We start from the raw sequence: 9,302 nt of genomic DNA, 5'->3' as shown, positions 1-9,302 counted from the left end.
TGAGTGGAGGCCCAATGTCCATCTGCTACCTTAATACTAAAACTATAAATATATGCACATAGATCTATTTCCCCATCATCATATATAAACATATACACACATATGCACCTATAAATATATGCATATGCCTGTCTTTAGGCCTCTTTATATGCCCTTTGCCTCCTAGTTCTTTCCTCTATTTCCTTTTACTTTCCTCTTGCTTGACCCCACATTTTTATAGCTTCAGGCATAAACCTCAAGTTCAATATTCACAATTCTTAAAACAGTCAAATTCAATCCTTTGTTGACTAAACTAGTCCATTTCTATGCAATATGGCCTTAGGCCTCTGACTGCAACAAGTCAGGGTCTGGCCAGTCAGCCATTTTTAAGAAGCAGCATAGTCTCAGAGAAGTTAAAGTGGTGATTTTACCCACTGAACTCAAAATTTGTATTTATCACATTCATTTTCACCATTTCAGACAGGCATAACCAAAGTTAACTGCTAGGAATGAAAACCTTCACTTCCCATGTCCTTTCCAGAAAGCAATTGAGTAAACAGTGTGGCCCTATCTGACCTCTGGCTACCCAAAGAAGAAAAACTACTCTAAGGCAGAGGTCAGTCAAGCATCTGGGCTCCATCTTCATGATTTATTTCTCTGCTATCCCACTTCCAAGGTACCAAAATGTGTTAGGCTGGGTGGACTAGAGAAACAAATCCAGTGATGATCATAGATGTGTAAGAAAGAGCTTTATATCAAGAAAACATACCAGCCTAGTTCAACTCAAGTCCAAACGTCCGATACTAGTCCATAATTCCCTCCTCAGACTCATGCAGCTACATGTAATGATGCAGAATGCAGGAAGACCACAGGCCGGTGGTTTTAAAGTCATGTGTATCCAATGGAGGTGGCTGTGGCAACAATCAGGGTCAGCAAGCAGGAAGGTGAAGGCACAGAGAGAGTGGGAGGTTCCCAGGGCCCTCCTTATGAGAAGGCTACGCCCATAAGGAGGCACTATCAGGCTGTGATGTGATTGACAGGTTGAGTACCACCCCTACACATTTATATAATTTCAAGTTGACATGAAATTATGTAACTATCACAAAGATACCATCATTCTCCAAGGGCGAGTTAGAGAGATTGAAATTCTGCCTTCAGAAGTTTATTGAGAATGTAGACTTGCCATGGCAGCAGGTGGCAGTGTGTTTTCCCTAAGAGCAGAGACACTGCGTTTGTTCTGGGTTGCAGAAGGCCAAGGTGAGAACTAATATTTAGGATGATACAGCATTGATCAAAGCCTCAAATAAAGCTGTGGCTTCATTTAAGCATGCTCTGAAGAATGATGACATTTGTGAAGCTTTGAGGGAAAGTACCGCACCTAAAACAAAGCCTACTAAAAAGAAAAGGAGCTAAAAATAGAATGCCCAAGTCCATGGATGCAGTGGCAAGTTGGTGGTAAACGTTCTGCCCTTTGGTCAGAAGATGGCTGCATTTAGCCAGCTAGCATTGCTTCAATTTTTTATAAGAGAGAAACTTGATATGGTTTAAACTGGATATGGAAACAGAGAGGAGCAAAATCCGTCTGATCTACCTTTTATTACCTTTGAGAGAGTTAATAATTTAGGTCAGAATGCTCAAGAGAATGGAAATGCAATCAAGTTTCAAAATGAAACCCAGAACTCCTCCAGGTCACCTGGAAATAAACCAAATAATATCAATTCTAAATCTATTCCATGGAACTCATTTCGGCTTTCACAATACCCAATCCAGAGTCAGGGTGGGACTAGGAAAGCCAAGCCTAAAATTCAGTGGGCCACTACTGCCACCACATTTCCTATCATGTTGACTACTTCCATTTCCTGCTGGGTCACCAGTCACTCCCCAATCACCTCCCATATGTCCGTATTCTCTTGATGATGCTGATGCTCTGTGAAGTATGTTAATCTCTTGATACATCAGTGACTATCATACTGACTATTATGTGGGTGTTGGACAAAATATAAAAGAAGAAAAATGTTTGCATTTCAATTAAGGAGTAAGTCTGCGATGATTAAACAAGCAAATCTTGGTTTTTGTAGGGGCTACATGCTTTGTGGTTTGTGGGGAAAATAATTAAAAATGGAAATATTTGAAAATTGAAGATTTAATCTGATAATATTAAAGATCTTGTGTACCAAAACTCACAGAAGAAAATTTGAATCTGACTCTCACAAGAATGTTCAGAGTGCCAAAATATCATCTCCCCAAATATTTGCTGGCCATATGTAGAAATTTAATCGTCTTTAGATTTAATTTCTAATTTACTGGAATTACTGAGAATAAAGGAACAAATTATATAAAAGACATAACTGAACAAGTCCAGAATGTGGAATAGGAGATAATTGCCGTCATTTCTTAAAAATAAACGAGTATCATAAAAAAATTTTTTTAAAGGGGAGGGGGAGAGAAGGGAACTAGATTAAAAGAGAATAAAGAGATATGCAGTGTGGTAGCATGGTTGGACTCACTCTGCTTTAAAAAATTACAAGAAAATATGTGGAGAGGACCATTGAGGAAATTTTAATAAGAACTGAATTAAAATTATATTGGTAATTTTTGCTAAGTTTTAGGAATTGTGATAAGGATATTGCCCTTTATTAGATAATTTCTTGTCTTAATTTATGTCCTGAAGTATTTGGAAGTGAAGTGCTATAATGTTTCTAATATATTTTAAAATGGTTTAGCAAACTGTGGGTTCTATTTGTTCAAATTGCCAGGTTAAATTATTGATTTTGGGCATTTCTTCTTCTTTGATGTGTGCATTTACTGCTATAACATTGCCACTGAGTACCACTTTTGCTGTGTCCCCAAGGTTATGCTGCATTGTGCTCTTATTTTCATTGGTTTAAAAATTTTTTAAATTTGATTTTCACTTTCTTATACTATCTAATAGCTCTTAAGTAAGGTGTTATCAGTTCTCATGCATTTCATTTTTTCTTCCTTTTCCTGCTATTGATTTATACATTTATAACATTATGTTATGAGAAGATGCTTTGTATTATTTCAATGTTTTAAAAAATTTATGGAAGCTTCCCTCATGGATCAAACTATAGTCTGTTCTGGAGAACGATTCATGTGCATTGGAAAAAATGTGTACTCAGTTGCTGTTTGGTGATGTATTCTGTTTATACCTATTGAGTCTAGTTGGTTTATGTTGTTATTTAGACCTGGTTTGCCATCCTTATTTTTTTCTAGTTCTCTAATCCACATCAAAAGTGGTCTGTAAACAGGGAATAGAAATTCGATACTATCCAGCATCCCTCTGCTGGATATGTAGCCTAAAAAAGTAAGAATCATAATTTGAACACACATATGCACACCCAAGGTCAGTGCAGCATTGTTCACAATAGCAGGAAGATAGAAAATAGCTTAAATGTCCAACAGTAAAAGAATGAATAAAGAAACTCTAGTGTATATACACACACTGTTACACTATGCATTGCTGAAAAATACAAAGGAAACCATGGAACCCGTTATGACATGGATGGGCCTGGAGAAAATGATGCAGAGAGAAATTTCTTAATTATAAAAGGACAAATATTATATGTGACCACTAATATAAGTGAAAAAATATTTAAAAATCCCCAAAACAACAACCACCAAAAAAACCAAGAGAAGGACCTTTATTTTATACCAAAGGAAACAGACTTTGGGGAGTTCTAAGGATGAGAGAGCAAAGAAGGGGAGAGAAAGTAATGGACTAGACAGGAGATGCTTGTTAACTTTGGCTAATGGATGGCAGTAACACACAGGAGGGAGAAGCGTAATCAAGGAGCAAGGTAAAGAGCAACCTTTTGGAGGTGTTGATTAGTAATTTAACTATTAAATACGAAATTAATGATCCAAAATGTAAATCCCTCCTAATTTACAATAAAAAAAAATCCTTTTCAGTTTGGGAAACAAACAAAAAGTGTGTTAAAGTCCCCAATTATTATTGTAGATTTTCTTGTTTTTCTTTTCAGTTGTTAGTTTGTTTTGTGTTCAAGGGAAATTTTAAATTACCAATCAATACCTCCAAAATACATGTGGAACAGTGTTATTACAGGATTATACATGCACACACATATGTAATACATTAATTTTTGTTGCCTTTAGCGTTTGCATTTTCCTCAGTTTCTTCCTCTAACTCTATCATTTTTTCTTCTTCTTTAACAACACTCATATGGTATATTGCCTTTGCCTTGTTAATGTGTTTGGCCTCCTTTCCATTTGGAAGACCTGTAATTACACTATTCCCTCTTCTTCTTTTGTTATTATCTTCTTAACAAATAGTTATCTCTGCTTTCCTAAGTTCAGCTTTGTAGGTTTGCTTTACTTTGGATACTTCCACATCTAGATGGACTTCTGGATGATGTTGTCATGTATGTTAATCTTGGGTTGTGGTCTTCTGTTGGTTTTCTGTCTGCAGAATTCCCTTTAATATTTCTTGTAAGGCTAATCCAGGCTATCAAAAAATTCCATTGTTCTGTCTTTATCTGGAAATGCCCTAATTTCATCATAATATTTGAAGCACAATTTAATTGGATAGATGATTCTTGGTTGGCAAATATTTCTCTTTCAGTCATATAATAGTACAGAAAACTTATTACGATACCTCTTCAACAATTTTTTATGTTTATATTTTGGGGGGGCAGGGGTCTCTTCCTGGTCTGAAATTTTGATTACATGTAAATTATTCCTCTTGATGGTGTCCCACATAAGTCTTAGATTTTTCATCTACCAGAATCATAATGAGAGATTTGTATTCAAGCTCACATTTGGTTTTCCATTGATTCAAGCCTCTTCATTTTCTTTTTCAATGCATTATCTATTTCTGAAAGCTTAGTATTAGTATTCTGCATTTTAGTTACATGACTTCTTAATTTTGTTAGTTTGTTTTTGTAGTGTTTCCCTGAATTCTTTGAAAGTGTTTTCCCCTGTATTTTCTCTCAATCCATGTGTTGTTAGGTGCCATCTAGTAGGTTCTGACCTATAGCGACCCTATGTACAACAGAACAAAATGCTGCATGTCCCTGCACCATCCTTGCAATTGTTCCTATGCCTAAGCCCATTGTTGCAGCCACAGTGACAATCCATCTTGTTGAGGGCTATCCTCTTTGTCACTGTCCTTTCACTTTACCAAGCAGAATGCACTTCTCCTGATAATATGTTCAAAATATGTAAGACAAAGTCTTGTCATCTTGACAAAGTTTTATGCCTCTAAGGAACACTCTGGCTCTACTTCTTCTAAGAAATATCAGTTTGTCCTTTTAGCAATCCATGGTACTTCTAATATTATTCTCCAAGATCATAATTCAAAGGCATCTATTCTTCTTCAGTCTTCCTTAGTCAATGTCCAACTTTCACATACATACGAGGCAATGTAAAATGCCTACATCAGGCACACATTTGTCCACAAAGTAATTTCAATAATATCTATCAGTAACATCAAGAGCTTTTTAATACTCTAGCAAGGTCTTGTGCAGCAGACTTACCTAACACAATGCATCCTTTGATCTCTTCACTACTGCTTCCATGAGCATTGATTGTGCATCCAAGCAAGACAAAATCCTTGACAACACCAACCATTCTACCATTTATCATGATGTTACTTATTGGCCTGGTTGGGAGGATTTTGGTCTTCATTGCATAGTAATCCATACTGAAAGTTGCAACGCTTGATCTTCAAGTGTGTGAAATCCTCCTCACTTTCCGCAAGCAAAGTTGTATCATCTGCATATCACAGGTTCTTAATAAGCCTTTCTCCAATCCTGATGCCACATTCTCCTTCATAAAATCCAGCTTCTCTTAATATACAGATTTAACAAGTATGGTGAGACGATACAGCACTGATGCACATCTTTACTGATTTTAAACATTGCAGTATTCCTTTGTTCTGCTCCCACAATTGCCTCTTGATCCTTGTACAAATTCCTCGTGGGCACAATGGAGTGATCTGAATTCCCATTCTTCTCAAGGTTATTGCAAAGTTTTGCATAGTCAATACAACACAAGTAAACATCTTTATTGTATTCTCTTCTTCGAGCTAAGATCCATCTGACATCAGCAATGCTATCTCTTGTTCCTTATCCACTTCTGAACCTGGCAACTATTGTTGGATGGTCTTCAGCAAAATTTTACTTGCATGCAATATCAATGATAGTGTGTTATAATTTGAGTATTCTGTTGGGTTACCTTTCTTTGTAATGGGTACAAATATGGATCTCTTCCAGTCAGTTGGCCAAGTGGCTGTGTTCCAAGTTTCTTGCCATAAAAAAGTGAGTGTTTCCAGTCCTTCATGAGCTTGCCAAAACTTTTTAATTGGTATGCCTTCAATTCATGGAGCTTTGTTTTGGCTAATGCTTTCAGTGACACTTGAACTTCTTCCTTCAGAACCATTGGTTCTTGCTCATATGCTATCTTCTGAAATGGTGGACTGTTAACTAGTTCTTTTTGCTACAATGACTCTGTGTATTATTTCCATTTTTCTTGATGCTTCCTGCATCCTTCAATATTTTTCCTATAGAATATTTCAAAATTACAATTCGAGGCTTGAATTTTTTCTTCAGTTATTTCAGTTTCAGATATGCTTAGTGTATTCTTCCCTTTTGGTTTCTAACTCTAAGTCATTGCAGATTGCAGATTTCATTATAATATTTGGCTTTGTATTCTCTAGCCGCCATTTGAAATTATTTATTCAACTCTTTGATTTCATCATCTCTTACATTTGGTTTGGCTACTCTATGAATAAGAGCAATTTTCAGAGTTTGTTCTGTATGTTAGACAGGGTTCTTTAGACAAACAAAACCAGGACACTTATGATTTCACGTATATTTATATAGATAGATAAATACAACATAAGAAATAAACAGCTAATTAGTCTATATAGCTATACAAATGGCTCAGTGCAACTCACTTCCATGAGACAGCTAATACACTGGCAGTCCTTCAAGTCTTGAGGACTGCCAGGTGCAAGTTAAGGAAGCAGACAGCTGAGTCCTCTGTAGAGTAATTCAGGCAATCCGACTACAGGCAGCAAACAGCAAGACAGGTCACTAACAGTCAACCAGATGAAAGGGTCCAACAGTTCCTAGCTCAAGCGATGTATACTCCAGTAGTGTGGTGAAGCAGGTCCCGAAGGAACCTTAAACTACAGCCACTCAGTCCACGGGTAGTATGTCCCACAGGTAGTGTAGTTCGCAAGTTGAGGCAGAGAACCAGCTAAGGCAGCCCCACACTGGTCCAATCATCAAAGAGCAAGAGACCAGAAAGGCAAGGCTCGAGGAGCCATTTATCTCTCGACCCTTCAATTAATCCCAAATGTGCTCATTGGCCAGGTTGGCACAATAAACCTATCACATTCTGACATCCATTTTGTTCTTTTTCCCTTTCTGGTCTTTTTAATGAACTTTTGCTTTCTTCATGAATGGTGGTCTTGATGTCCTCTCACAGCTCATCAGGTCTCTGTTATTAGTGTCCAATCCATGGGAAATAATGAGCTATTATTCCTTTAAATTCTTTGCCACATGCTTCTACTGACATTTTTACCTCAGGAAGGATTTTTAGCTCTATATTTTGGTAACTTTCAAGTCTGTCTTGTTTCTTTATGTGAACCAAAAATGTCTGATATCTCAGAGGCATTGTGGTGTTGAATTTTTATTTAATTGATTATTATATATTTGTGTTCTCTTTGGGACTCATCAGCTGTGTTCTCATAGGTATGATAGAGAATGTGGGTGTGTGCAAAGTTTCCTGTTCACTGTTCATGTAGTACAGTTGAGGGTGGGTTCAGCTGGTGTTGACCACTGTCTATCAGGTGATATAAGAGTGGCAAGCAGGTGGGGATGCAGAAGACATGGATGTGTTAGACCATGTGTGCATGGTTGTCATTTCTCAGTAAGCTAGGCAAGAAAAAAATGAAACAAAAATTTTTAAAAGGGAGAGATAATGCAAAAACAAACAACTTGGCATAAGAAAAAACAACATGGGAGAAGGTAGGTGAAAAGCAATAGGAAAAAATTCATTGTAGTTTTATTAGCATATAATTCACATATACCATTCAATAATTCAATCACATCAAGGACAGCTGTAAAATCCTCACCACAATCAGTTTTAGAACATTTTCTTATTTTTGTACTCATATTTGTTAACTTCTGATTTCCCTCCAACCTCCCCTGCTGTACCCCCAAAGAACCATTAATCCATTTACTGTCTCTATAGATTACCTATCCTGTTTCCCATATACAGAAGAACAAACAAACAAACAAGAATAACAAAGTAAAACAGACAAAATCTTCAATTGAAAAGAAATCAGAAAGTATTAAAAATTAGAACAATTTTAAATGGATGATAAGGGAGATCAAATCATAGGGTGCCAAATTTTAGTCTAACTATATGGTCAAAAATCCACTTTCCAATGCATTCTTTATTTTAACAAGGCTTTTTGCATCCCTGGTCCATGCTCAGAATGGATTCCTCAGGTGTGTTAGTCTGGGTAGACTACAGAAACTAATTCATAAACACGCATATGTGTATAAGAGAGTTTTATGAAAAAGGCAATTGCACATTAAGAAATCATCCCAACCTAGTTTAGTCCAAGCCCATAAGTCTGATATTAGTCCATATGCTCGATACCAGTCTATAAAGTGACACTCAGTGTCATTGCATATGTTTCATGAGTCTGAAGAGGTTCAGACTCATGAAACATATGCAATGACACTGAGTGCAGGACGATCACAGGCCAGTGGGTAGAAAGTCTTTGGATCCAGTGGTGTTGTAAGTAAGCATCAAAGCACTGGCAGGGGTCTCCACGTGGCTTCTCCAGTTCCCGGCATGGGAGTCTATCAGTGTAGTGCCAACTGTCTTGTAAGTAGAGCATCTCTCAGGGAGTGAGCAGAGAGAGAGAGAGAGAGAGTCTCTCCCACTTCCAAGGAAGAAATTCATGAGTTCCCAGAATTCTCAGGAGAAGGCCATGCCCACACAGAGGTCTCATTGGCTATGACCCAATTGATGGACTAGATTCCACCCCCACACTCTTAATCCTCTCAAGTCCCAAATTGACACTAGATTATGTAACTAGCACACCAGGGGCTTTATCCATGTGTATTTCCCCTTCACTTTAAACAAACAAATAAACAAAGAAAAAGACTGGAACCTGTAAAATTGGTTTAAAGGGAGATCAAATGATAAGACATTACATTTTTGACCTAACCATATCTGCCATAATTGACTTTACAATGCTCTCTGTCTGGTAACAGGGCTATTCACATTGACCAACTATGATCAGAAAGATTCAGCAGAGGCTA

At 37.2% G+C, this 9,302-nt stretch overlaps 1 pseudogene; it reads left to right on the top strand.

The window, feature by feature from the left end:
- The first annotated feature begins 1,163 nt into the window (after positions 1-1,163).
- LOC101653123 lies at positions 1,164-2,011 on the top strand (annotated as a pseudogene).
- The last annotated feature ends 7,291 nt before the right edge of the window (positions 2,012-9,302 follow it).

The sequence above is a fragment of the Echinops telfairi genome, unplaced genomic scaffold (genome assembly GCF_000313985.2).
Source record: "Echinops telfairi isolate 266 unplaced genomic scaffold, ASM31398v2 ScPeMD7_7418;HRSCAF=8456, whole genome shotgun sequence".
Classification (NCBI taxonomy): Eukaryota; Metazoa; Chordata; class Mammalia; order Afrosoricida; family Tenrecidae; genus Echinops; species Echinops telfairi.
Note: the sequence above shows the minus strand (reverse complement) of the source record. Positions and strands in the feature narration are given on the sequence as shown.